We start from the raw sequence: 21,350 nt of genomic DNA on the forward strand, positions 1-21,350 counted from the left end.
CCGTTGGATTATGCTTTGTTATTCATTAAAATCATTTGCTTCCTGTAGCAAAATACAGCAAATGATGGCCAGTATGGGGATCGAACCCACGACATTCGCGTTATTAGCACGACGCTCTAACCAACTGAGCTAACCGGCCGACACGTGGCATTTTCTTTATTTTTTAATGTTTTTTATTATGATTTACTTATCAAAACTATCTAAAACGAACTTTTTTTTATTACATTTCACTTATTTCTTTCCGTTGGATTATGCTTTGTTATTCATTAAAATCATTTGCTTCCTGTAGCAAAATACAGCAAATGATGGCCAGTATGGGGATCGAACCCACGACATTCGCGTTATTAGCACGACGCTCTAACCAACTGAGCTAACCGGCCGACACGTGGCATTTACTTTATTTATTAAATTTTTCCGATTATGATGTACTTATCAAAACTATCTAAAACGAACTTATTTTTATGACATTTCACTTATTTCTTTCCGTTGGATTATGCTTTGTTATTCATTAAAATCATTTGCTTCCTGTAGCAAAATACAGCAAATGATGGCCAGTATGGGGATCGAACCCACGACATTCGCGTTATTAGCACGACGCTCTAACCAACTGAGCTAACCGGCCGACACGTGGCATTTTCTTTGTTTATTAAATTTTTCGGATTATTATGTACTTATCAAAACTATCTAAAACGAACTTATTTTTATTACATTTCACTTATTTCTTTCCGTTGGATTATGCTTTGTTATTCATTAAAATCATTTGCTTCGTGTAGCAAAATACAGCAAATGATAGCCAGTATGGGGATCGAACCCACGACATTCGCGTTATTAGCACGACGCTCTAACCAACTGAGCTAACCGGCCGACACGTGGCATTTTCTTTATTTTTTAATGTTTTTTATTATGATTTACTTATCAAAACTATCTAAAACGAACTTTTTTTTATTACATTTCACTTATTTCTTTCCGTTGGATTATGCTTTGTTATTCATTAAAATCATTTGCTTCCTGTAGCAAAATACAGCAAATGATGGCCAGTATGGGGATCGAACCCACGACATTCGCGTTATTAGCACGACGCTCTAACCAACTGAGCTAACCGGCCGACACGTGGCATTTACTTTATTTATTAAATTTTTCCGATTATGATGTACTTATCAAAACTATCTAAAACGAACTTATTTTTATGACATTTCACTTATTTCTTTCCGTTGGATTATGCTTTGTTATTCATTAAAATCATTTGCTTCCTGTAGCAAAATACAGGAAATGATGGCCAGTATGGGGATCGAACCCACGACATTCGCGTTATTAGCACGACGCTCTAACCAACTGAGCTAACCGGCCGACACGTGGCATTTTCTTTATTTATTAAATTTTTCGGATTATTATGTACTTATCAAAACTATCTAAAACGAACTTATTTTTATTACATTTCACTTATTTCTTTCCGTTGGATTATGCTTTGTTATTCATTAAAATCATTTGCTTCGTGTAGCAAAATACAGCAAATGATAGCCAGTATGGGGATCGAACCCACGACATTCGCGTTATTAGCACGACGCTCTAACCAACTGAGCTAACCGGCCGACACGTGGCATTTACTTTATTTATTAAATTTTTCCGATTATGATGTACTTATCAAAACTATCTAAAACGAACTTATTTTTATGACATTTCACTTATTTCTTTCCGTTGGATTATGCTTTGTTATTCATTAAAATCATTTGCTTCCTGTAGCAAAATACAGCAAATGATGGCCAGTATGGGGATCGAACCCACGACATTCGCGTTATTAGCACGACGCTCTAACCAACTGAGCTAACCGGCCGACACGTGGCATTTTCTTTATTTATTAAATTTTTCCGATTATTATGTACTTATCAAAACTATCTAAAACGAACTTATTTTTATTACATTTCACTTATTTCTTTCCGTTGGATTATGCTTAGTTATTCATTAAAATCATTTGCTTCGTGTAGCAAAATACAGCAAATGATGGCCAGTATGGGGATCGAACCCACGACATTTGCGTTATTAGCACGACGCTCTAACCAACTGAGCTAACCGGCCGACACGTGGCATTTTCTTTATTTATAAAATTTTGTGGATTATGATTTACTTATCAAAACTATCTAAAACGAACTTATTTTTATGACATTTCACTTATTTCTTTCCGTTGGATTATGCTTTGTTATTCATTAAAATAATTTGCTTCCTGTAGCAAAATACAGCAAATGATGGCCAGTATGGGGATCGAACCCACGACATTCGCGTTATTAGCGCGACGCTCTAACCAACTGAGCTAACCGGCCGACACGTGGCATTTACTTTATTTATTAAATTTTTCCGATTATGATGTACTTATCAAAACTATCTAAAACGAACTTTTTTTTATTACATTTCACTTATTTCTTTCCGTTGGATTATGCTTTGTTATTCATTAAAATCATTTGCTTCCTGTAGCAAAATACAGCAAATGATGGCCAGTATGGGGATCGAACCCACGACATTCGCGTTATTAGCGCGACGCTCTAACCAACTGAGCTAACCGGCCGACACGTGGCATTTTCTTTATTTTTTAATGTTTTTTATTATTATTTACTTATCAAAACTATCTAAAACGAACTTATTTTTATGACATTTCACTTATTTCTTTCCGTTGGATTATGCTTTGTTATTCATTAAAATCATTTGCTTCCTGTAGCAAAATACAGCAAATGATGGCCAGTATGGGGATCGAACCCACGACATTCGCGTTATTAGCGCGACGCTCTAACCAACTGAGCTAACCGGCCGGCACGTGGCATTTACTTTATTTATTAAATTTTTCCGATTATGATGTACTTATCAAAACTATCTAAAAAGAACTTATTTTTATGACATTTCACTTATTTCTTTCCGTTGGATTATGCTTTGTTATTCATTAAAATCATTTGCTTCCTGTAGCAAAATACAGCAAATGATGGCCAGTATGGGGATCGTACCCACGACATTCGCGTTATTAGCACGACGCTCTAACCAACTGAGCTAACCGGCCGACACGTGGCATTTACTTTATTTATTAAATATTTCCCATTATGATGTACTTATCAAAACTATCTATAAAGAACTTATTTTTATGACATTTCACTTATTTCTTTCCGTTGGATTATGCTTTGTTATTCATAAAAATCACTTGCTTCCTGTAGCAAAATACAGCAAATGATGGCCAGTATGGGGATCGACCCCACGACATTCGCGTTATTAGCACGACGCTCTAACCAACTGAGCTAACCGGCCGACACGTGGCATTTACTTTATTTATTAAATTTTTCCGATTATGATGTACTTATCAAAACTATCTAAAACGAACTTATTTTTATTACATTTCACTTATTTCTTTCCGTTGGATTATGCTTTGTTATTCATTAAAATCATTTGCTTCCTGTAGCAAAATACAGCAAATGATGGCCAGTATGGGGATCGAACCCACGACATTCGCGTTATTAGCACGACGCTCTAACCAACTGAGCTAACCGGCCGACACGTGGCATTTACTTTATTTATTAAATTTTTCCGATTATGATGTACTTATCAAAACTATCTAAAACGAACTTATTTTTATTACATTTCACTTATTTCTTTCCGTTGGATTATGCTTTGTTATTCATTAAAATCATTTGCTTCCTGTAGCAAAATACAGCAAATGATGGCCAGTATGGGGATCGAACCCACGACATTCGCGTTATTAGCACGACGCTCTAACCAACTGAGCTAACCGGCCGACACGTGGCATTTACTTTATTTATTAAATTTTTCCGATTATGATGTACTTATCAACACTATCTAAAACGAACTTATTTTTATTACATTTAACTTATTTCTTTCCGTTGGATTATGCTTTGTTATTCATTAAAATCATTTGCGTCCTGTAGCAAAATACAGCAAATGATGGCCAGTATGGGGATCGAACCCACGACATTCGCGTTATTAGCACGACGCTCTAACCAACTGAGCTAACCAGCCGACACGTGGCATTTACTTTATTTATTACATTTTTCCGATTATGATGTACTTATCAAAACTATCTAAAACGAACTTATTTTTATGACATTTCACTTATTTCTTTCCGTTGGATTATGCTTTGTTATTCATTAAAATCATTTGCTTCCTGTAGCAAAATACAGCAAATGATGGCCAGTATGGGGATCGAACCCACGACATTCGCGTTATTAGCACGACGCTCTAACCAACTGAGCTAACCGGCCGACACGTGGCATTTACTTTATTTATTAAATTTTTCCGATTATGATGTACTTATCAAAACTATCTAAAACGAACTTATTTTTATCACATTTCACTTATTTCTTTCCGTTGGATTATGCTTTGTTATTCATTAAAATCATTTGCTTCCTGTAGCAAAATACAGCAAATGATGGCCAGTATGGCGATCGAACCCACGACATTCGCGTTACTAGCACGACGCTCTAACCAACTGAGCTAACCGGCCGACACGTGGCATTTACTTTATTTATTAAATATTTCCGATTATGATGTACTTATCAAAACTATCTAAAAAGAACTTATTTTTATGACATTTCACTTATTTCTTTCCGTTGGATTATGCTTTGTTATTCATTAAAATCATTTGCTTCCTGTAGCAAAATACAGCAAATGATGGCCAGTACGGTTATCGAACCCACGACATTCGCGTTATTAGCACGACGCTCTAACCAACTGAGCTAACCGGCCGACACGTGGCATTTACTTTATTTATTAAATTTTTCCGATTATGATGTACTTATCAAAACTATCTAAAACGAACTTATTTTTATTACATTTCACTTATTTCTTTCCGTTGGATTATGCTTTGTTATTCATTAAAATCATTTGCTTCCTGTAGCAAAATACAGCAAATGATGGCCAGTATGGGGATCGAACCCACGACATTCGCGTTATTAGCACGACGCTCTAACCAACTGAGCTAACCGGCCGACACGTGGCATTTACTTTATTTATTAAATTTTTCCGATTATGATGTACTTATCAAAACTATCTAAAACGAACTTATTTTTATTACATTTCACTTATTTCTTTCCGTTGGATTATGCTTTGTTATTCATTAAAATCATTTGCTTCCTGTAGCAAAATACAGCAAATGATGGCCAGTATGGGGATCGAACCCACGACATTCGCGTTATTAGCACGACGCTCTAACCAACTGAGCTAACCGGCCGACACGTGGCATTTACGTTATTTATTAAATTTTTCCGATTATGATGTACTTATCAAAACTATCTAAAACGAACTTATTTTTATGACATTTCACTTATTTCTTTCCGTTGGATTATGCTTTGTTATTCATTAAAATCATTTGCTTCCTGTAGCAAAATACAGCAAATGATGGCCAGTATGGGGATCGAACCCACGACATTCGCGTTATTAGCACGACGCTCTAACCAACTGAGCTAACCGGCCGACACGTGACATTTTCTTTATTTATTAACTTTTTTGGATTATGATGTACTTATCAAAACTATCTAAAACGAACTTATTTTTATTACATTTCACTTATTTCTTTCCGTTGGATTATGCTTTGCTATTTATTAAAATCGTTTCCTTCCTGTAGCAAAATACAGCAAATGATGGCCAGTATGGGGATCGAACCTACGACATTCGTGTTATTATCACGACGCTCTAACCAACTGAGCTAACCGGCCGACACGTGACATTTTCTTTATTTATTAAATTTTTTGGATTATGATATACTTATTAAAACTATCTAAAACGAACTTATTTTTATTACATTTCACTTATTTCTTTCCGTTGGATTATGCTTTGTTATTCATTAAAATCATTTGCTTCCTGTAGCAAAATACAGCAAATGATGGCCAGTATGGGGATCGAACCCACGACATTCGCGTTATTAGCACGACGCTCTAACCAACTGAGCTAACCGGCCGACACGTGGCATTTTCTTTATTTATTAACTTTTTTGGATTATGATGTACTTATCAAAACTATCTAAAACGAACTTATTTTTATGACATTTCACTTATTTCTTTCCGTTGGATTATGCTTTGTTATTCATTAAAATCATTTGCTTCCTGTAGCAAAATACAGCATATGATGACCAGTATGGGGATCGATCCCACGACATTCGCGTTATTAGCACGACGCCCTAACCAACTGAGCTAACCAGACGACACGTGGCATTTCCTTATTTATTAAATTTTTCCGATTATTATGTACTTATCAAAACTATCTATAAAAAGAACTTATTTTTATTACATTTCACTTATTTCTTTCCGTTGGATTATGCTTTGTTATTCATTAAAATCATTTGCATCCTGTAGCAAAATACAGCAAATGATGGCCAGTATGGGGATCGAACCCACGACATTCGCGTTATTAGCACGACGCTCTAACCAACTGAGCTAACAAGCCGACACGTGGCATTTCCTTATTTATTAAATTTTTCCGATTATTATGTACTTATCAAATCTATCTATAAAAAGAACTTATTTTTATTACATTTCACTTATTTCTTTCCGTTGGATTATGCTTTGTTATTCATTAAAATCATTTGCATCCTGTAGCAAAATACAGCAAATGATGGTCAGTATGGGGATCGAACCCACGACATTCGCGTTATTAGCACGACGCTCTAACCAACTGAGCTAACCGGCCGACACGTGGCATTTACTTTATTTATTAAATTTTTCCGATTATTATGTACTTATCAAAACTATCTAAAAAAAGAACTTATTTTTATTACATTTCACTTAATTCTTTCCGTTGGATTATGCTTTGTTATTCATTAAAATCATTTGCTTCGTGTAGCAAAATACAGCAAATGATGGCCAGTATGGGGATCGAACCCACGACATTCGCGTTATTAGCACGACGCTCTAACCAACTGAGCTAACCGGCCGACACGTGGTATTTTCTTTATTTATTAAATTTTTTTTATTATGATTTACTTATCAAAACTATCTAAAACGAACTTATTTTTATGACATTTCACTTATTTCTTTCCGTTGGATTATGCTTTGTTATTCATTAAAATCATTTGCTTCGTGTAGCAAAATACAGCAAATGATGGCCAGTATGGGGATCGAACCCACGACATTCGCGTTATTAGCACGACGCTCTAACCAACTGAGCTAACCGGCCGACACGTGGTATTTTCTTTATTTATTAAATTTTTTTTATTATGATTTACTTATCAAAACTATCTAAAACGAACTTATTTTTATTACATTTCACTTATTTCTTTCCGTTGGATTATGCTTTGTTATTCATTAAAATCATTTGCTTCGTGTAGCAAAATACAGCAAATGATGGCCAGTATGGGGATCGAACCCACGACATTCGCGTTATTAGTACGACGCTCTAACCAACTGAGCTAACCGGCCGACACGTGGCATTTTCTTTATTTATTAAATTTTTTGGATTATGATTTACTTATCAAAACTATCTAAAACGAACTTATTTTTATGACATTTCACTTATTTCTTTCCGTTGGATTATGCTTTGTTATTCATTAAAATCATTTGCTTCCTGTAGCAAAATACAGCAAATGATGGCCAAGTATGGGGATCGAACACACGACATTCGCGTTATTAGCACGACGCTCTAACCAACTGAGCTAACCGGCCGACACGTGGCATTTACTTTATTTATTAAATTTTTCCGATTATGATGTACTTATCAAAACTATCTAAACCGAACTTATTTTTATGACATTTCACTTATTTCTTTCCGTTGGATTATGCTTTGTTATTCATTAAAATCATTTGCTTCCTGTAGCAAAATACAGCAAATGATGGCCAGTATGGGGATCGAACCCACGACATTCGCGTTATTAGCACGACGCTCTAACCAACTTAGCTAACCGGCCGACACGTGGCATTTACTTTATTTATTAAATTTTTCCCATTATGATGTACTTATCAAAACTATCTAAAACGAACTTATTTTTATGACATTTCACTTATTTCTTTCCGTTGGATTATGCTTTGTTATTCATTAAAATCATTTGCTTCGTGTAGCAAAATACAGCAAATGATGGCCAGTACGGGGATCGAACCCACGACATTCGCGTTATTAGCACGACGCTCTAACCAACTGAGCTAACCGGCCGACACGTGGCATTTTCTTTATTTATTAAATTTTTTGGATTATGATTTACTTATCAAAACTATCTAAAACGAACTTATTTTTATGACATTTCACTTATTTCTTTCCGTTGGATTATGCTTTGTTATTCATTAAAATCATTTGCTTCCTGTAGCAAAATACAGCAAATGATAGCCAGTATGGGGATCGAACCCACGACATTCGCGTTATTAGCACGACGCTCTAACCAACTGAGCTAACCGGCCGACACGTGACAATTTCTTTATTTATTAAATTTTTTGGATTATGATTTACATATTAAAACTATCTAAAACGAACTTATTTTTATTACATTTCACTTATTTCTTTCCGTTGGATTATGCTTTGTTATTCATTAAAATCATTTGCTTCGTGTAGCAAAATACAGCAAATGATGGCCAGTATGGGGATCGAACCCACGATATTCGCGTTATTAGCACGGCGCTCTAACCAACTGAGCTAACCGGCCGACACGTGGCATAATCTTTATTTATTAAATTTTTTTTATTATGATTTACTTATCAAAACTATCTAAAACGAACTTATTTTTATTACATTTCACTTATTTCTTTCCGTTGGATTATGCTTTGTTATTCATTAAAATCATTTGCTTCCTGTAGCAAAATACAGCAAATGATGGCCAGTATGGGGATCGAACCCACGACATTCGCGTTATTAGCACGACGCTCTAACCAACTGAGCTAACCGGCCGACACGTGGCATTTACGTTATTTATTAAATTTTTCCGATTATGATGTACTTATCAAAACTATCTAAAACGAACTTATTTTTATGACATTTCACTTATTTCTTTCCGTTGGATTATGCTTTGTTATTCATTAAAATCATTTGCTTCCTGTAGCAAAATACAGCAAATGATGGCCAGTATGGGGATCGAACACACGACATTCGCGTTATTAGCACGACGCTCTAACCAACTGAGCTAACCGGCCGACACGTGACATTTTCTTTATTTATTAAATTTTTCCGATTATGATGTACTTATCAAAATATCTAAAACGAACTTATTTTTATTACATTTCACTTATTTCTTTCCGTTGGATTATGCTTTGTTATTCATTAAAATCATTTGCTTCCTGTAGCAAAATACAGCAAATGATGGCCAGTATGGGGATCGATCCCACGACATTCGCGTTATTAGCACGACGCCCTAACCAACTGAGCTAACCGGCCGACACGTGGCATTTCCTTATTTATTAAATTTTTTTTATTATGATTTACTTATCAAAACTATCTAAAACGAACTTATTTTTATTACATTTCACTTATTTCTTTCCGTTGGATTATGCTTTGCTATTCATTAAAATCATTTCCTTCCTGTAGCAAAATACAGCAAATGATGGCCAGTATGGGGATCGAACCTACGACATTCGTGTTATTATCACGACGCTCTAACCAACTGAGCTAACCGGCCGACACGTGACATTTTCTTTATTTATTAAATTTTTTGAATTATGATATACTTATTAAAACTATCTAAAACGAACTTATTTTTATTACATTTCACTTATTTCTTTCCGTTGTTTTATGCTTTGTTATTCATTAAAATCATTTGCTTCCTGTAGCAAAATACAGCAAATGATGGCCAGTATGGGGATCGAACCCACGACATTCGCGTTATTAGCACGACGCTCTAACCAACTGAGCTAACCGGCCGACACGTGGCATTTTCTTTATTTATTAACTTTTTTGGATTATGATGTACTTATCAAAACTATCTAAAACGAACTTATTTTTATGACATTTCACTTATTTCTTTCCGTTGGATTATGCTTTGTTATTCATTAAAATCATTTGCTTCCTGTAGCAAAATACAGCACATGATGACCAGTATGGGGATCGATCCCACGACATTCGCGTTATTAGCACGACGCCCTAACCAACTGAGCTAACCAGACGACACGTGGCATTTCCTTATTTATTAAATTTTTCCGATTATTATGTACTTATCAAAACTATCTATAAAAAGAACTTATTTTTATTACATTTCACTTATTTCTTTCCGTTGGATTATGCTTTGTTATTCATTAAAATCATTTGCATCCTGTAGCAAAATACAGCAAATGATGGCCAGTATGGGGATCGAACCCACGACATTCGCGTTATTAGCACGACGCTCTAACCAACTGAGCTAACCAGCCGACACGTGGCATTTCCTTATTTATTAAATTTTTCCGATTATTATGTACTTATCAAATCTATCTATAAAAAGAACTTATTTTTATTACATTTCACTTATTTCTTTCCGTTGGATTATGCTTTGTTATTCATTAAAATCATTTGCATCCTGTAGCAAAATACAGCAAATGATGGTCAGTATGGGGATCGAACCCACGACATTCGCGTTATTAGCACGACGCTCTAACCAACTGAGCTAACCGGCCGACACGTGGCATTTACTTTATTTATTAAATTTTTCCGATTATTATGTACTTATCAAAACTATCTAAAAAAAGAACTTATTTTTATTACATTTCACTTATTTCTTTCCGTTGGATTATGCTTTGTTATTCATTAAAATCATTTGCTTCGTGTAGCAAAATACAGCAAATGATGGCCAGTATGGGGATCGAACCCACGACATTCGCGTTATTAGCACGACGCTCTAACCAACTGAGCTAACCGGCCGACACGTGGTATTTTCTTTATTTATTAAATTTTTTTTATTATGATTTACTTATCAAAACTATCTAAAACGAACTTATTTTTATGACATTTCACTTATTTCTTTCCGTTGGATTATGCTTTGTTATTCATTAAAATCATTTGCTTCGTGTAGCAAAATACAGCAAATGATGGCCAGTATGGGGATCGAACCCACGACATTCGCGTTATTAGCACGACGCTCTAACCAACTGAGCTAACCGGCCGACACGTGGTATTTTCTTTATTTATTAAATTTTTTTTATTATGATTAACTTATCAAAACTATCTAAAACGAACTTATTTTTATTACATTTCACTTATTTCTTTCCGTTGGATTATGCTTTGTTATTCATTAAAATCATTTGCTTCGTGTAGCAAAATACAGCAAATGATGGCCAGTATGGGGATCGAACCCACGATATTCGCGTTATTAGCACGGCGCTCTAACCAACTGAGCTAACCGGCCGACACGTGGCACAATCTTTATTTATTAAATTTTTTTTATTATGATTTACTTATCAAAACTATCTAAAACGAACTTATTTTTATTACATTTCACTTATTTCTTTCCGTTGGATTATGCTTTGTTATTCATTAAAATCATTTGCTTCCTGTAGCAAAATACAGCAAATGATGGCCAGTATGGGGATCGAACCCACGACATTCGCGTTATTAGCACGACGCTCTAACCAACTGAGCTAACCGGCCGACACGTGGCATTTACGTTATTTATTAAATTTTTCCGATTATGATGTACTTATCAAAACTATCTAAAACGAACTTATTTTTATGACATTTCACTTATTTCTTTCCGTTGGATTATGCTTTGTTATTCATTAAAATCATTTGCTTCCTGTAGCAAAATACAGCAAATGATGGCCAGTATGGGGATCGAACACACGACATTCGCGTTATTAGCACGACGCTCTAACCAACTGAGCTAACCGGCCGACACGTGACATTTTCTTTATTTATTAAATTTTTCCGATTATGATGTACTTATCAAAATATCTAAAACGAACTTATTTTTATTACATTTCACTTATTTCTTTCCGTTGGATTATGCTTTGTTATTCATTAAAATCATTTGCTTCCTGTAGCAAAATACAGCAAATGATGGCCAGTATGGGGATCGATCCCACGACATTCGCGTTATTAGCACGACGCCCTAACCAACTGAGCTAACCGGCCGACACGTGGCATTTCCTTATTTATTAAATTTTTTTTATTATGATTTACTTATCAAAACTATCTAAAACGAACTTATTTTTATTACATTTCACTTATTTCTTTCCGTTGGATTATGCTTTGCTATTCATTAAAATCATTTCCTTCCTGTAGCAAAATACAGCAAATGATGGCCAGTATGGGGATCGAACCTACGACATTCGTGTTATTATCACGACGCTCTAACCAACTGAGCTAACCGGCCGACACGTGACATTTTCTTTATTTATTAAATTTTTTGAATTATGATATACTTATTAAAACTATCTAAAACGAACTTATTTTTATTACATTTCACTTATTTCTTTCCGTTGGATTATGCTTTGTTATTCATTAAAATCATTTGCTTCCTGTAGCAAAATACAGCAAATGATGGCCAGTATGGGGATCGAACCCACGACATTCGCGTTATTAGCACGACGCTCTAACCAACTGAGCTAACCGGCCGACACGTGGCATTTTCTTTATTTATTAACTTTTTTGGATTATGATGTACTTATCAAAACTATCTAAAACGAACTTATTTTTATGACATTTCACTTATTTCTTTCCGTTGGATTATGCTTTGTTATTCATTAAAATCATTTGCTTCCTGTAGCAAAATACAGCACATGATGACCAGTATGGGGATCGATCCCACGACATTCGCGTTATTAGCACGACGCCCTAACCAACTGAGCTAACCAGACGACACGTGGCATTTCCTTATTTATTAAATTTTTCCGATTATTATGTACTTATCAAAACTATCTATAAAAAGAACTTATTTTTATTACATTTCACTTATTTCTTTCCGTTGGATTATGCTTTGTTATTCATTAAAATCATTTGCATCCTGTAGCAAAATACAGCAAATGATGGCCAGTATGGGGATCGAACCCACGACATTCGCGTTATTAGCACGACGCTCTAACCAACTGAGCTAACCAGCCGACACGTGGCATTTCCTTATTTATTAAATTTTTCCGATTATTATGTACTTATCAAATCTATCTATAAAAAGAACTTATTTTTATTACATTTCACTTATTTCTTTCCGTTGGATTATGCTTTGTTATTCATTAAAATCATTTGCATCCTGTAGCAAAATACAGCAAATGATGGTCAGTATGGGGATCGAACCCACGACATTCGCGTTATTAGCACGACGCTCTAACCAACTGAGCTAACCGGCCGACACGTGGCATTTACTTTATTTATTAAATTTTTCCGATTATTATGTACTTATCAAAACTATCTAAAAAAAGAACTTATTTTTATTACATTTCACTTATTTCTTTCCGTTGGATTATGCTTTGTTATTCATTAAAATCATTTGCTTCGTGTAGCAAAATACAGCAAATGATGGCCAGTATGGGGATCGAACCCACGACATTCGCGTTATTAGCACGACGCTCTAACCAACTGAGCTAACCGGCCGACACGTGGTATTTTCTTTATTTATTAAATTTTTTTTATTATGATTTACTTATCAAAACTATCTAAAACGAACTTATTTTTATGACATTTCACTTATTTCTTTCCGTTGGATTATGCTTTGTTATTCATTAAAATCATTTGCTTCGTGTAGCAAAATACAGCAAATGATGGCCAGTATGGGGATCGAACCCACGACATTCGCGTTATTAGCACGACGCTCTAACCAACTGAGCTAACCGGCCGAGACGTGGTATTTTCTTTATTTATTAAATTTTTTTTATTATGATTTACTTATCAAAACTATCTAAAACGAACTTATTTTTATTACATTTCACTTATTTCTTTCCGTTGGATTATGCTTTGTTATTCATTAAAATCATTTGCTTCGTGTAGCAAAATACAGCAAATGATGGCCAGTATGGGGATCGAACCCACGACATTCGCGTTATTAGTACGACGCTCTAACCAACTGAGCTAACCGGCCGACACGTGGCATTTTCTTTATTTATTAAATTTTTTGGATTATGATTTACTTATCAAAACTATCTAAAACGAACTTATTTTTATGACATTTCACTTATTTCTTTCCGTTGGATTATGCTTTGTTATTCATTAAAATCATTTGCTTCCTGTAGCAAAATACAGCACATGATGGCCAAGTATGGGGATCGAACACACGACATTCGCGTTATTAGCACGACGCTCTAACCAACTGAGCTAACCGGCCGACACGTGGCATTTACTTTATTTATTAAATTTTTCCGATTATGATGTACTTATCAAAACTATCTAAACCGAACTTATTTTTATGACATTTCACTTATTTCTTTCCGTTGGATTATGCTTTGTTATTCATTAAAATCATTTGCTTCCTGTAGCAAAATGCAGCAAATGATGGCCAGTATGGGGATCGAACCCACGACATTCGCGTTATTAGCACGACGCTCTAACCAACTGAGCTAACCGGCCGACACGGTGCATTTACTTTATTTATTAAATTTTTTGGATTATTATTTACTTATCAAAACTATCTAAAACGAACTTATTTTTATGACATTTCACTTATTTCTTTCCGTTGGATTATGCTTTGTTATTCATTAAAATCATTTGCTTCCTGTAGCAAAATACAGCAAATGATGGCCAGTATGGGGATCGAACCCACGACATTCGCGTTATTAGCACGACGCTCTAACCAACTTAGCTAACCGGCCGACACGTGGCATTTACTTTATTTATTAAATTTTTCCCATTATGATGTACTTATCAAAACTATCTAAAACGAACTTATTTTTATGACATTTCACTTATTTCTTTCCGTTGGATTATGCTTTGTTATTCATTAAAATCATTTGCTTCGTGTAGCAAAATACAGCAAATGATGGCCAGTATGGGGATCGAACCCACGACATTCGCGTTATTAGCACGACGCTCTAACCAACTGAGCTAACCGGCCGACACGTGGCATTTTCTTTATTTATTAAATTTTTTGGATTATGATTTACTTATCAAAACTATCTAAAACGAACTTATTTTTATGACATTTCACTTATTTCTTTCCGTTGGATTATGCTTTGTTATTCATTAAAATCATTTGCTTCCTGTAGCAAAATACAGCAAATGATGGCCAGTATGGGGATCGAACCCACGACATTCGCGTTATTAGCACGACGCTCTAACCAACTGAGCTAACCGGCCGACACGTGACAATTTCTTTATTTATTAAATTTTTTGGATTATGATTTACTTATTAAAACTATCTAAAACGAACTTATTTTTATTACATTTCACTTATTTCTTTCCGTTGGATTATGCTTTGTTATTCATTAAAATCATTTGCTTCGTGTAGCAAAATACAGCAAACGATGGCCAGTATGGGGATCGAACCCACGATATTCGCGTTATTAGCACGGCGCTCTAACCAACTGAGCTAACCGGCCGACACGTGGCATATTCTTTATTTATTAAATTTTTTTTATTATGATTTACTTATCAAAACTATCTAAAACGAACTTATTTTTATTACATTTCACTTATTTCTTTCCGTTGGATTATGCTTTGTTATTCATTAAAATCATTTGCTTCGTGTAGCAAAATACAGCAAATGATGGCCAGTATGGGGATCGAACACACGACATTCGCGTTATTAGCACGACGCTCTAACCAACTGAGCTAACCGGCCGACACGTGGCATTTTCTTTATTTATTAAATTATTTGGATTATGATTTACTTATTAAAACTATCTAAAACGAACTTATTTTTATTACATTTCATTTATTTCTTTCCGTTGGATTATGCTTTGTTATTCATTAAAATCATTTGCTTCCTGTAGCAAAATACAGCAAAGGATGGCCAGTATGGGGATCGAACCCACGACATTCGCGTTATTAGCACGACGCTCTAACCAACTGAGCTAACCGGCCGACACGTGGCATTTTCTTTATTTATTAAATTTTTTGGATTATGATGTACTTATCAAAACTATCTAAAACGAACTTATTTTTATGACATTTCACTTATTTCTTTCCGTTGGATTATGCTTTGTTATTCATTAAAATCATTTGCTTCCTGTAGCAAAATACAGCACATGATGACCAGTATGGGGATCGATCCCACGACATTCGCGTTATTAGCACGACGCTCTAACCAACTGAGCTAACCAGACGACACGTGGCATTTCCTTATTTATTAAATTTTTCCCATTATTATGTACTTATCAAAACTATCTATAAAAAGAACTTATTTTTATTACATTTCACTTATTTCTTTCCGTTGGATTATGCTTTGTTATTCATTAAAATCATTTGCATCCTGTAGCAAAATACAGCAAATGATGGCCAGTATGGGGATCGAACCCACGACATTCGCGTTATTAGCACGACGCTCTAACCAACTGAGCTAACCAGCCGACACGTGGCATTTCCTTATTTATTAAATTTTTCCGATTATTATGTACTTATCAAAACTATCTATAAAAAGAACTTATTTTTTTTACATTTCACTTATTTCTTTCCGTTGGATTATGCTTTGTTATTCATTAAAATAATTTGCATCCTGTAGCAAAATGCAGCAAATGATGGCCAGTATAGGGTTCGAACCCACGACATTCGCGTTATTAGCACGGCGCTCTAACCAACTGATCTAACCGGCCGACACGTGGCATTTCCTTATTTATTAAATTTTTCCGATTATTATGTACTTATCAAAACTATCTATAAAAAGAACTTATTTTTATTACATTTCACTTATTTCTTTCCGTTGGATTATGCTTTGCTATTCATTAAAATAATTTTCTTCCTGTAGCAAAATACAGCAAATGATGGCCAGTATGGGGATCGAACTCACGACATTCGCGTTATTAGCACGATGCTCTAACCAACTGAGCTAACCGGCCGACACGTGGCATTTTCTTTATTTATTAAATTTTTTGGATTATGATTTACTTATCAAAACTATCTAAAACGAACTCTTTTTTATGACATTTCACTTATTTCTTTCCGTTGGATTATGCTTTGTTATTCATTAAAATCATTTTCTTCGTGTAGCAAAATACAGCAAATGATGGCCAGTATGGGGATCGAATTCACGACATTCGCGTTATTAGCACGATGCTCTAACCAACTGAGCTAACCGGCCGACACGTGGCATTTTCTTTATTTATTAAATTTTTTTTATTTTTATTTACTTATCAAAACTATCTAAAACGAACTTATTTTTATGACATTTCACTTATTTCTTTCCGTTGGATTATGCTTTGTTATTCATTAAAATCATTTGCTTCCTGTAGCAAAATACAGCAAATGATGGCCAGTATGGGGATCGAACCCACGACATTTGCGTTATTAGTACGACGCTCTAACCAACTGAGCTAACCGGCCGACACGTGGCATTTTCTTTATTTATTAAATTTTTTTTATTATGATTTACTTATCAAAACTATCTAAAACGAACTTATTTTTATGACATTTCACTTATTTCTTTCCGTTGGATTATGCTTTGTTATTCATTAAAATCATTTGCTTCCTGTAGCAAAATACAGCAAATGATGGCCAGTATGGGGATCGAACCCACGACATTCGCGTTATTAGCACGACGCTCTAACCAACTGAGCTAACCGGCCGACACGTGGCATTTACTTTATTTATTAAATTTTTTGGATTATGATTTACTTATCAAAACTATCTAAAACGAACTTATTTTTATGACATTTCACTTATTTCTTTCCGTTGGATTATGCTTTGCTATTCATTAAAATCATTTCCTTCCTGTAGCAAAATACAGCAAATGATGGCCAGTATGGGGATCGAACCCACGACATGTGCGTTATTAGCACGACGCTCTAACCAACTGAGCTAACCGGCCGACACGTTGAATATTCTTTATTTATTAAATTTTTTGGATTATGATTTACTTATCAAAACTATCTAAAACGAACTTATTTTTATTACATTTCACTTATTCCTTGCCGTTGGATTATGCTTTGCTATTCATTAAAATTATTTCCTTCCTGTAGCAAAATACAGCAAATGATGGCCAGTATGGGGATCGAACCCACGACATTCGCGTTATTAGCACGACGCTCTTACCAACTGAGCTAACCGGCCGACACGTTGAATATTCTTTATTTATTAAATTTTTTGGATTATGATTTACTCATCAAAACTATCTAAAACGAACTTATTTTTGTTACATTTTACTTATTTCTTTCCGTTGGATTATGCTTTGCTATTCATTAAAATCATTTCCTTCCTGTAGCAAAATACAGCAAATGATGGCCAGTATGGGGATCGAACCCACGACATTCGCGTTATTAGCACGACGCTCTAACCAACTGAGCAAACCGGCCGACACGTGGCATTTACTTTATTTATTAAATTTTTTTGATTATGATTTACTCATCAAAACTATCTAAAACGATCTTATTTTTATGACATTTCACTTATTTCTTTCCGTTGGATTATGCTTTGTTATTCATTAAAATCATTTTCTTCCTGTAGCAAAATACAGCAAATGATGGCCAGTATGGGGATCGAAGCCACGACATTCGCGTTATTAGCACGATGCTCTAACCAACTGAGCTAACCGGCCGACACGTGGCATTTTCTTTATTTATTAAATTTTTTGGATTATGATTTACTTATCAAAACTATCTAAAACGAACTTATTTTTATGACATTTCACTTATTTCTTTCCGTTGGATTATGCTTTGTTATTCATTAAAATCATTTTCTTCGTGTAGCAAAATACAGCAACTGATGGCCAGTATGGGGATCGAATTCACGACATTCGCGTTATTAGCACGATGCTCTAACCAACTGAGCTAACCGGCCGACACGTGGCATTTTCTTTATTTATTAAATTTTTTTTATTTTTATTTACTTATCAAAACTATCTAAAACGAACTTATTTTTATGACATTTCACTTATTTCTTTCCGTTGGATTATGCTTTGTTATTCATTAAAATCATTTGCTTCCTGTAGCAAAATACAGCAAATTATGGCCAGTATGGGGATCGAACCCACGACATTCGCGTTATTAGCACGACGCTCTAACCAACTGAGCTAACCGGCCGACACGTGGCATTTTCTTTATTTATTAAATTTTATGGATTATGATTTACTTATCAAAACTATCTAAAACGAACTTATTTTTATGACATTTCACTTATTTCTTTCCGTTGGATTATGCTTTGTTATTCATTAAAATCAGTTGCTTCGTGTAGCAAAATACAGCAAATGATGGCCAGTATGGGGATCGAACCCACGACATTCGCGTTATTAGCACGACGCTCTAACCAACTGAGCTAACCGGCCGACACGTGGCATTTTCTTTATTTATTAAATTTTTTGGATTATGATTTACTTATCAAACCTATCTAAAACGAACTTATTTTTATGACATTTCACTTATTTCTTTCCGTTGGATTATGCTTTGTTATTCATTAAAATCATTTGCTTCCTGTAGCAAAATACAGGAAATGATGGCCAGTATGGGGATCGAACCCACGACATTCGCGTTATTAGCACGACGCTCTAACCAACTGAGCTAACCGGCCGACACGTGGCATTTTCTTTATTTATTAAATTTTTTGGATTATGATTTACTTATCAAAACTATCTAAAACGAACTTATTTTTATGACATTTCACTTATTTCTTTCCGTTGGATGATGCTTTGTTATTCATTAAAATCATTTTCTTCGTGTAGCAAAATACAGCAAATGATGGCCAGTATGGGGATCGAACCCACGACATTCGCGTTATTGACACGACGCTCTAACCAACTGAGCTAACCGGCCGACACGTGACATTTTCTTTATTTATTAAATTTGTGGGATTATGATTTACTTATCAAAACTATCTAAAACGAACTTATTTTTATTACATTTCACTTATTTCTTTCCGTTGGATTATGCTTTGTTATTCATTAAAATCATTTGCTTCCTGTAGCAAAATAAAGCAAATGATGGCCAGTATGGAGATCGAACCCACGACATTCGCGTTATTAGCACGACGCTCTAACCAACTGAGCTAACCGGCCGACACGTGACATTTTCTTTATTTATTAAATTTTTTGGATTATGATTTACTTATCAAAACTATCTAAAACGAACTCATTTTTATTACATTTCACTTATTTCTTTCCGTTGGATTATGCTTTGTTATTCATTAAAATCATTTGCTTCCTGTAGCAAAATACAGCAAATGATGGCCAGTATGGGGATCGAACCCACGACATTCGCGTTATTAGCACGACGCTCTAACCAACTGAGCTAACCGGCCGACACGTGACATTTTCTTTATTTATTAAATTTGTTGGATTATGATTTACTTATCAAAACTATCTAAAACGAACTTATTTTTATGACATTTCACTTATTTCTTTCCGTTGGATTATGCTTTGTTATTCATTAAAATCATTTTCTTCGTGTAGCAAAATACAGCAAATGATGGCCAGTATGGGGATCGAACCCACGACATTCGCGTTATTAGCACGACGCTCTAACCAACTGAGCTAACCGGCCGACACGTGACATTTTCTTTATTTATTAAATTTTTTGGATTATGATTTACTTATCAAAACTATCTAAAACGAACTCATTTTTATTACATTTCACTTATTTCTTTCCGTTGGATTATGCTTTGTTATTCATTAAAATCATTTGCTTCCTGTAGCAAAATACAGCAAATGATGGCCAGTATGGGGATCGAACCCACGACATTCGCGTTATTAGCACGACGCTCTAACCAACTGAGCTAACCGGCTGACACGTGGCATTTACTTTATTTATTAAATTTTTCCGATTATGATGTACTTATCAAAACTATCTAAAACGAACTTTTTTTTATTACATTTCACTTATTTCTTTCCGTTGGATTATGCTTTGTTATTCATTAAAATCATTTGCTTCGTGTAGCAAAATACAGCAAATGATGGCCAGTATGGGGATCGAACCCACGACATTCGCGTTATTAGCACGACGCTCTAACCAACTGAGCTAACCGGCCGACACGTGGCATTTTCTTTATTTATTAAATTTTTTGGATTCTGATTTACTTATCAAAACTATCTAAAACGAACTTATTTTTATGACATTTCACTTATTTCTTTCCGTTGGATTATGCTTTGTTATTCATTAAAATTATTTGCTTCCTGTAGCAAAATACAGCAAATGATGGCCAGTATGGGGATCGAACCCACGACATTCGCGTTATTAGCACGACGCTCTAACCAACTGAGCTAACCGGCCGACACGTTGCATTTTCTTTATTTATTAAATTTTTTGGATTATGATTTACTTATCAAAACTATCTAAAACGAACTTATTTTTATGACATTTCACTTATTTCTTTCCGTTGGATTATGCTTTGTTATTCATTAAAATCATTTGCTTCCT

At 34.8% G+C, this 21,350-nt stretch overlaps 72 non-coding genes across 72 annotated transcripts; all 72 read right to left on the reverse strand.

Annotated features, from left to right (window-relative positions):
* Positions 1-65: 65 nt before the first annotated feature.
* On the reverse strand, positions 66-139 carry Trnai-aau (transfer RNA isoleucine (anticodon AAU)). Its single transcript has one exon. It is a non-coding gene; the product is annotated as a tRNA-Ile (tRNA).
* Positions 140-306: 167 nt separating this feature from the next.
* On the reverse strand, positions 307-380 carry Trnai-aau (transfer RNA isoleucine (anticodon AAU)). Its single transcript has one exon. It is a non-coding gene; the product is annotated as a tRNA-Ile (tRNA).
* A 168-nt stretch (positions 381-548) lies between these two features.
* Trnai-aau (transfer RNA isoleucine (anticodon AAU)) lies at positions 549-622 on the reverse strand. Its single transcript has one exon. It is a non-coding gene; the product is annotated as a tRNA-Ile (tRNA).
* Positions 623-790: 168 nt separating this feature from the next.
* Trnai-aau (transfer RNA isoleucine (anticodon AAU)) lies at positions 791-864 on the reverse strand. The gene has a single exon. It is a non-coding gene; the product is annotated as a tRNA-Ile (tRNA).
* Positions 865-1,031: 167 nt separating this feature from the next.
* On the reverse strand, positions 1,032-1,105 carry Trnai-aau (transfer RNA isoleucine (anticodon AAU)). The gene has a single exon. It is a non-coding gene; the product is annotated as a tRNA-Ile (tRNA).
* Positions 1,106-1,273: 168 nt separating this feature from the next.
* Trnai-aau (transfer RNA isoleucine (anticodon AAU)) lies at positions 1,274-1,347 on the reverse strand. Its single transcript has one exon. It is a non-coding gene; the product is annotated as a tRNA-Ile (tRNA).
* Positions 1,348-1,515: 168 nt separating this feature from the next.
* Positions 1,516-1,589, reverse strand: Trnai-aau (transfer RNA isoleucine (anticodon AAU)). The gene has a single exon. It is a non-coding gene; the product is annotated as a tRNA-Ile (tRNA).
* A 168-nt stretch (positions 1,590-1,757) lies between these two features.
* Trnai-aau (transfer RNA isoleucine (anticodon AAU)) lies at positions 1,758-1,831 on the reverse strand. The gene has a single exon. It is a non-coding gene; the product is annotated as a tRNA-Ile (tRNA).
* Positions 1,832-1,999: 168 nt separating this feature from the next.
* On the reverse strand, positions 2,000-2,073 carry Trnai-aau (transfer RNA isoleucine (anticodon AAU)). Its single transcript has one exon. It is a non-coding gene; the product is annotated as a tRNA-Ile (tRNA).
* Positions 2,074-2,241: 168 nt separating this feature from the next.
* On the reverse strand, positions 2,242-2,315 carry Trnai-aau (transfer RNA isoleucine (anticodon AAU)). Its single transcript has one exon. It is a non-coding gene; the product is annotated as a tRNA-Ile (tRNA).
* Positions 2,316-2,483: 168 nt separating this feature from the next.
* Positions 2,484-2,557, reverse strand: Trnai-aau (transfer RNA isoleucine (anticodon AAU)). Its single transcript has one exon. It is a non-coding gene; the product is annotated as a tRNA-Ile (tRNA).
* A 167-nt stretch (positions 2,558-2,724) lies between these two features.
* On the reverse strand, positions 2,725-2,798 carry Trnai-aau (transfer RNA isoleucine (anticodon AAU)). The gene has a single exon. It is a non-coding gene; the product is annotated as a tRNA-Ile (tRNA).
* Positions 2,799-2,966: 168 nt separating this feature from the next.
* On the reverse strand, positions 2,967-3,040 carry Trnai-aau (transfer RNA isoleucine (anticodon AAU)). The gene has a single exon. It is a non-coding gene; the product is annotated as a tRNA-Ile (tRNA).
* A 168-nt stretch (positions 3,041-3,208) lies between these two features.
* On the reverse strand, positions 3,209-3,282 carry Trnai-aau (transfer RNA isoleucine (anticodon AAU)). Its single transcript has one exon. It is a non-coding gene; the product is annotated as a tRNA-Ile (tRNA).
* A 168-nt stretch (positions 3,283-3,450) lies between these two features.
* On the reverse strand, positions 3,451-3,524 carry Trnai-aau (transfer RNA isoleucine (anticodon AAU)). The gene has a single exon. It is a non-coding gene; the product is annotated as a tRNA-Ile (tRNA).
* Positions 3,525-3,692: 168 nt separating this feature from the next.
* Trnai-aau (transfer RNA isoleucine (anticodon AAU)) lies at positions 3,693-3,766 on the reverse strand. Its single transcript has one exon. It is a non-coding gene; the product is annotated as a tRNA-Ile (tRNA).
* A 168-nt stretch (positions 3,767-3,934) lies between these two features.
* Trnai-aau (transfer RNA isoleucine (anticodon AAU)) lies at positions 3,935-4,008 on the reverse strand. Its single transcript has one exon. It is a non-coding gene; the product is annotated as a tRNA-Ile (tRNA).
* Positions 4,009-4,176: 168 nt separating this feature from the next.
* Trnai-aau (transfer RNA isoleucine (anticodon AAU)) lies at positions 4,177-4,250 on the reverse strand. The gene has a single exon. It is a non-coding gene; the product is annotated as a tRNA-Ile (tRNA).
* Positions 4,251-4,902: 652 nt separating this feature from the next.
* Trnai-aau (transfer RNA isoleucine (anticodon AAU)) lies at positions 4,903-4,976 on the reverse strand. The gene has a single exon. It is a non-coding gene; the product is annotated as a tRNA-Ile (tRNA).
* Positions 4,977-5,144: 168 nt separating this feature from the next.
* Positions 5,145-5,218, reverse strand: Trnai-aau (transfer RNA isoleucine (anticodon AAU)). The gene has a single exon. It is a non-coding gene; the product is annotated as a tRNA-Ile (tRNA).
* A 168-nt stretch (positions 5,219-5,386) lies between these two features.
* Positions 5,387-5,460, reverse strand: Trnai-aau (transfer RNA isoleucine (anticodon AAU)). The gene has a single exon. It is a non-coding gene; the product is annotated as a tRNA-Ile (tRNA).
* Positions 5,461-5,870: 410 nt separating this feature from the next.
* Trnai-aau (transfer RNA isoleucine (anticodon AAU)) lies at positions 5,871-5,944 on the reverse strand. The gene has a single exon. It is a non-coding gene; the product is annotated as a tRNA-Ile (tRNA).
* Positions 5,945-6,355: 411 nt separating this feature from the next.
* Trnai-aau (transfer RNA isoleucine (anticodon AAU)) lies at positions 6,356-6,429 on the reverse strand. The gene has a single exon. It is a non-coding gene; the product is annotated as a tRNA-Ile (tRNA).
* Positions 6,430-6,598: 169 nt separating this feature from the next.
* Positions 6,599-6,672, reverse strand: Trnai-aau (transfer RNA isoleucine (anticodon AAU)). Its single transcript has one exon. It is a non-coding gene; the product is annotated as a tRNA-Ile (tRNA).
* Positions 6,673-6,842: 170 nt separating this feature from the next.
* On the reverse strand, positions 6,843-6,916 carry Trnai-aau (transfer RNA isoleucine (anticodon AAU)). Its single transcript has one exon. It is a non-coding gene; the product is annotated as a tRNA-Ile (tRNA).
* A 168-nt stretch (positions 6,917-7,084) lies between these two features.
* On the reverse strand, positions 7,085-7,158 carry Trnai-aau (transfer RNA isoleucine (anticodon AAU)). The gene has a single exon. It is a non-coding gene; the product is annotated as a tRNA-Ile (tRNA).
* Positions 7,159-7,326: 168 nt separating this feature from the next.
* Positions 7,327-7,400, reverse strand: Trnai-aau (transfer RNA isoleucine (anticodon AAU)). The gene has a single exon. It is a non-coding gene; the product is annotated as a tRNA-Ile (tRNA).
* A 411-nt stretch (positions 7,401-7,811) lies between these two features.
* Positions 7,812-7,885, reverse strand: Trnai-aau (transfer RNA isoleucine (anticodon AAU)). The gene has a single exon. It is a non-coding gene; the product is annotated as a tRNA-Ile (tRNA).
* A 168-nt stretch (positions 7,886-8,053) lies between these two features.
* On the reverse strand, positions 8,054-8,127 carry Trnai-aau (transfer RNA isoleucine (anticodon AAU)). Its single transcript has one exon. It is a non-coding gene; the product is annotated as a tRNA-Ile (tRNA).
* A 168-nt stretch (positions 8,128-8,295) lies between these two features.
* On the reverse strand, positions 8,296-8,369 carry Trnai-aau (transfer RNA isoleucine (anticodon AAU)). The gene has a single exon. It is a non-coding gene; the product is annotated as a tRNA-Ile (tRNA).
* Positions 8,370-8,537: 168 nt separating this feature from the next.
* Positions 8,538-8,611, reverse strand: Trnai-aau (transfer RNA isoleucine (anticodon AAU)). Its single transcript has one exon. It is a non-coding gene; the product is annotated as a tRNA-Ile (tRNA).
* A 168-nt stretch (positions 8,612-8,779) lies between these two features.
* Trnai-aau (transfer RNA isoleucine (anticodon AAU)) lies at positions 8,780-8,853 on the reverse strand. The gene has a single exon. It is a non-coding gene; the product is annotated as a tRNA-Ile (tRNA).
* A 168-nt stretch (positions 8,854-9,021) lies between these two features.
* Trnai-aau (transfer RNA isoleucine (anticodon AAU)) lies at positions 9,022-9,095 on the reverse strand. Its single transcript has one exon. It is a non-coding gene; the product is annotated as a tRNA-Ile (tRNA).
* Positions 9,096-9,262: 167 nt separating this feature from the next.
* Positions 9,263-9,336, reverse strand: Trnai-aau (transfer RNA isoleucine (anticodon AAU)). Its single transcript has one exon. It is a non-coding gene; the product is annotated as a tRNA-Ile (tRNA).
* Positions 9,337-9,745: 409 nt separating this feature from the next.
* On the reverse strand, positions 9,746-9,819 carry Trnai-aau (transfer RNA isoleucine (anticodon AAU)). The gene has a single exon. It is a non-coding gene; the product is annotated as a tRNA-Ile (tRNA).
* A 411-nt stretch (positions 9,820-10,230) lies between these two features.
* On the reverse strand, positions 10,231-10,304 carry Trnai-aau (transfer RNA isoleucine (anticodon AAU)). The gene has a single exon. It is a non-coding gene; the product is annotated as a tRNA-Ile (tRNA).
* A 169-nt stretch (positions 10,305-10,473) lies between these two features.
* Positions 10,474-10,547, reverse strand: Trnai-aau (transfer RNA isoleucine (anticodon AAU)). The gene has a single exon. It is a non-coding gene; the product is annotated as a tRNA-Ile (tRNA).
* A 170-nt stretch (positions 10,548-10,717) lies between these two features.
* On the reverse strand, positions 10,718-10,791 carry Trnai-aau (transfer RNA isoleucine (anticodon AAU)). Its single transcript has one exon. It is a non-coding gene; the product is annotated as a tRNA-Ile (tRNA).
* A 168-nt stretch (positions 10,792-10,959) lies between these two features.
* Trnai-aau (transfer RNA isoleucine (anticodon AAU)) lies at positions 10,960-11,033 on the reverse strand. Its single transcript has one exon. It is a non-coding gene; the product is annotated as a tRNA-Ile (tRNA).
* A 168-nt stretch (positions 11,034-11,201) lies between these two features.
* Trnai-aau (transfer RNA isoleucine (anticodon AAU)) lies at positions 11,202-11,275 on the reverse strand. Its single transcript has one exon. It is a non-coding gene; the product is annotated as a tRNA-Ile (tRNA).
* A 168-nt stretch (positions 11,276-11,443) lies between these two features.
* Positions 11,444-11,517, reverse strand: Trnai-aau (transfer RNA isoleucine (anticodon AAU)). The gene has a single exon. It is a non-coding gene; the product is annotated as a tRNA-Ile (tRNA).
* Positions 11,518-11,685: 168 nt separating this feature from the next.
* On the reverse strand, positions 11,686-11,759 carry Trnai-aau (transfer RNA isoleucine (anticodon AAU)). Its single transcript has one exon. It is a non-coding gene; the product is annotated as a tRNA-Ile (tRNA).
* A 167-nt stretch (positions 11,760-11,926) lies between these two features.
* On the reverse strand, positions 11,927-12,000 carry Trnai-aau (transfer RNA isoleucine (anticodon AAU)). Its single transcript has one exon. It is a non-coding gene; the product is annotated as a tRNA-Ile (tRNA).
* A 409-nt stretch (positions 12,001-12,409) lies between these two features.
* Trnai-aau (transfer RNA isoleucine (anticodon AAU)) lies at positions 12,410-12,483 on the reverse strand. The gene has a single exon. It is a non-coding gene; the product is annotated as a tRNA-Ile (tRNA).
* A 411-nt stretch (positions 12,484-12,894) lies between these two features.
* On the reverse strand, positions 12,895-12,968 carry Trnai-aau (transfer RNA isoleucine (anticodon AAU)). The gene has a single exon. It is a non-coding gene; the product is annotated as a tRNA-Ile (tRNA).
* Positions 12,969-13,137: 169 nt separating this feature from the next.
* Positions 13,138-13,211, reverse strand: Trnai-aau (transfer RNA isoleucine (anticodon AAU)). Its single transcript has one exon. It is a non-coding gene; the product is annotated as a tRNA-Ile (tRNA).
* A 170-nt stretch (positions 13,212-13,381) lies between these two features.
* On the reverse strand, positions 13,382-13,455 carry Trnai-aau (transfer RNA isoleucine (anticodon AAU)). The gene has a single exon. It is a non-coding gene; the product is annotated as a tRNA-Ile (tRNA).
* Positions 13,456-13,623: 168 nt separating this feature from the next.
* Positions 13,624-13,697, reverse strand: Trnai-aau (transfer RNA isoleucine (anticodon AAU)). Its single transcript has one exon. It is a non-coding gene; the product is annotated as a tRNA-Ile (tRNA).
* A 168-nt stretch (positions 13,698-13,865) lies between these two features.
* On the reverse strand, positions 13,866-13,939 carry Trnai-aau (transfer RNA isoleucine (anticodon AAU)). Its single transcript has one exon. It is a non-coding gene; the product is annotated as a tRNA-Ile (tRNA).
* A 411-nt stretch (positions 13,940-14,350) lies between these two features.
* Positions 14,351-14,424, reverse strand: Trnai-aau (transfer RNA isoleucine (anticodon AAU)). Its single transcript has one exon. It is a non-coding gene; the product is annotated as a tRNA-Ile (tRNA).
* Positions 14,425-14,592: 168 nt separating this feature from the next.
* Positions 14,593-14,666, reverse strand: Trnai-aau (transfer RNA isoleucine (anticodon AAU)). Its single transcript has one exon. It is a non-coding gene; the product is annotated as a tRNA-Ile (tRNA).
* A 168-nt stretch (positions 14,667-14,834) lies between these two features.
* On the reverse strand, positions 14,835-14,908 carry Trnai-aau (transfer RNA isoleucine (anticodon AAU)). The gene has a single exon. It is a non-coding gene; the product is annotated as a tRNA-Ile (tRNA).
* A 168-nt stretch (positions 14,909-15,076) lies between these two features.
* Trnai-aau (transfer RNA isoleucine (anticodon AAU)) lies at positions 15,077-15,150 on the reverse strand. The gene has a single exon. It is a non-coding gene; the product is annotated as a tRNA-Ile (tRNA).
* Positions 15,151-15,318: 168 nt separating this feature from the next.
* Trnai-aau (transfer RNA isoleucine (anticodon AAU)) lies at positions 15,319-15,392 on the reverse strand. Its single transcript has one exon. It is a non-coding gene; the product is annotated as a tRNA-Ile (tRNA).
* A 168-nt stretch (positions 15,393-15,560) lies between these two features.
* Positions 15,561-15,634, reverse strand: Trnai-aau (transfer RNA isoleucine (anticodon AAU)). The gene has a single exon. It is a non-coding gene; the product is annotated as a tRNA-Ile (tRNA).
* Positions 15,635-15,802: 168 nt separating this feature from the next.
* On the reverse strand, positions 15,803-15,876 carry Trnai-aau (transfer RNA isoleucine (anticodon AAU)). The gene has a single exon. It is a non-coding gene; the product is annotated as a tRNA-Ile (tRNA).
* A 411-nt stretch (positions 15,877-16,287) lies between these two features.
* On the reverse strand, positions 16,288-16,361 carry Trnai-aau (transfer RNA isoleucine (anticodon AAU)). The gene has a single exon. It is a non-coding gene; the product is annotated as a tRNA-Ile (tRNA).
* A 412-nt stretch (positions 16,362-16,773) lies between these two features.
* Positions 16,774-16,847, reverse strand: Trnai-aau (transfer RNA isoleucine (anticodon AAU)). The gene has a single exon. It is a non-coding gene; the product is annotated as a tRNA-Ile (tRNA).
* A 652-nt stretch (positions 16,848-17,499) lies between these two features.
* Positions 17,500-17,573, reverse strand: Trnai-aau (transfer RNA isoleucine (anticodon AAU)). Its single transcript has one exon. It is a non-coding gene; the product is annotated as a tRNA-Ile (tRNA).
* Positions 17,574-17,983: 410 nt separating this feature from the next.
* On the reverse strand, positions 17,984-18,057 carry Trnai-aau (transfer RNA isoleucine (anticodon AAU)). Its single transcript has one exon. It is a non-coding gene; the product is annotated as a tRNA-Ile (tRNA).
* Positions 18,058-18,225: 168 nt separating this feature from the next.
* On the reverse strand, positions 18,226-18,299 carry Trnai-aau (transfer RNA isoleucine (anticodon AAU)). The gene has a single exon. It is a non-coding gene; the product is annotated as a tRNA-Ile (tRNA).
* A 168-nt stretch (positions 18,300-18,467) lies between these two features.
* Trnai-aau (transfer RNA isoleucine (anticodon AAU)) lies at positions 18,468-18,541 on the reverse strand. Its single transcript has one exon. It is a non-coding gene; the product is annotated as a tRNA-Ile (tRNA).
* A 410-nt stretch (positions 18,542-18,951) lies between these two features.
* On the reverse strand, positions 18,952-19,025 carry Trnai-aau (transfer RNA isoleucine (anticodon AAU)). The gene has a single exon. It is a non-coding gene; the product is annotated as a tRNA-Ile (tRNA).
* Positions 19,026-19,193: 168 nt separating this feature from the next.
* On the reverse strand, positions 19,194-19,267 carry Trnai-aau (transfer RNA isoleucine (anticodon AAU)). The gene has a single exon. It is a non-coding gene; the product is annotated as a tRNA-Ile (tRNA).
* Positions 19,268-19,435: 168 nt separating this feature from the next.
* On the reverse strand, positions 19,436-19,509 carry Trnai-aau (transfer RNA isoleucine (anticodon AAU)). The gene has a single exon. It is a non-coding gene; the product is annotated as a tRNA-Ile (tRNA).
* Positions 19,510-19,677: 168 nt separating this feature from the next.
* Trnai-aau (transfer RNA isoleucine (anticodon AAU)) lies at positions 19,678-19,751 on the reverse strand. Its single transcript has one exon. It is a non-coding gene; the product is annotated as a tRNA-Ile (tRNA).
* Positions 19,752-19,919: 168 nt separating this feature from the next.
* Trnai-aau (transfer RNA isoleucine (anticodon AAU)) lies at positions 19,920-19,993 on the reverse strand. Its single transcript has one exon. It is a non-coding gene; the product is annotated as a tRNA-Ile (tRNA).
* A 168-nt stretch (positions 19,994-20,161) lies between these two features.
* Positions 20,162-20,235, reverse strand: Trnai-aau (transfer RNA isoleucine (anticodon AAU)). The gene has a single exon. It is a non-coding gene; the product is annotated as a tRNA-Ile (tRNA).
* A 168-nt stretch (positions 20,236-20,403) lies between these two features.
* Trnai-aau (transfer RNA isoleucine (anticodon AAU)) lies at positions 20,404-20,477 on the reverse strand. The gene has a single exon. It is a non-coding gene; the product is annotated as a tRNA-Ile (tRNA).
* A 168-nt stretch (positions 20,478-20,645) lies between these two features.
* Trnai-aau (transfer RNA isoleucine (anticodon AAU)) lies at positions 20,646-20,719 on the reverse strand. The gene has a single exon. It is a non-coding gene; the product is annotated as a tRNA-Ile (tRNA).
* Positions 20,720-20,887: 168 nt separating this feature from the next.
* On the reverse strand, positions 20,888-20,961 carry Trnai-aau (transfer RNA isoleucine (anticodon AAU)). The gene has a single exon. It is a non-coding gene; the product is annotated as a tRNA-Ile (tRNA).
* A 168-nt stretch (positions 20,962-21,129) lies between these two features.
* Positions 21,130-21,203, reverse strand: Trnai-aau (transfer RNA isoleucine (anticodon AAU)). Its single transcript has one exon. It is a non-coding gene; the product is annotated as a tRNA-Ile (tRNA).
* Between the last annotated feature and the right edge of the window lie 147 nt (positions 21,204-21,350).

This window comes from Euprymna scolopes, chromosome 22, assembly GCF_053919585.1.
Source record: "Euprymna scolopes isolate OS-2025 chromosome 22, ASM5391958v1, whole genome shotgun sequence".
Classification (NCBI taxonomy): Eukaryota; Metazoa; Mollusca; class Cephalopoda; order Sepiida; family Sepiolidae; genus Euprymna; species Euprymna scolopes.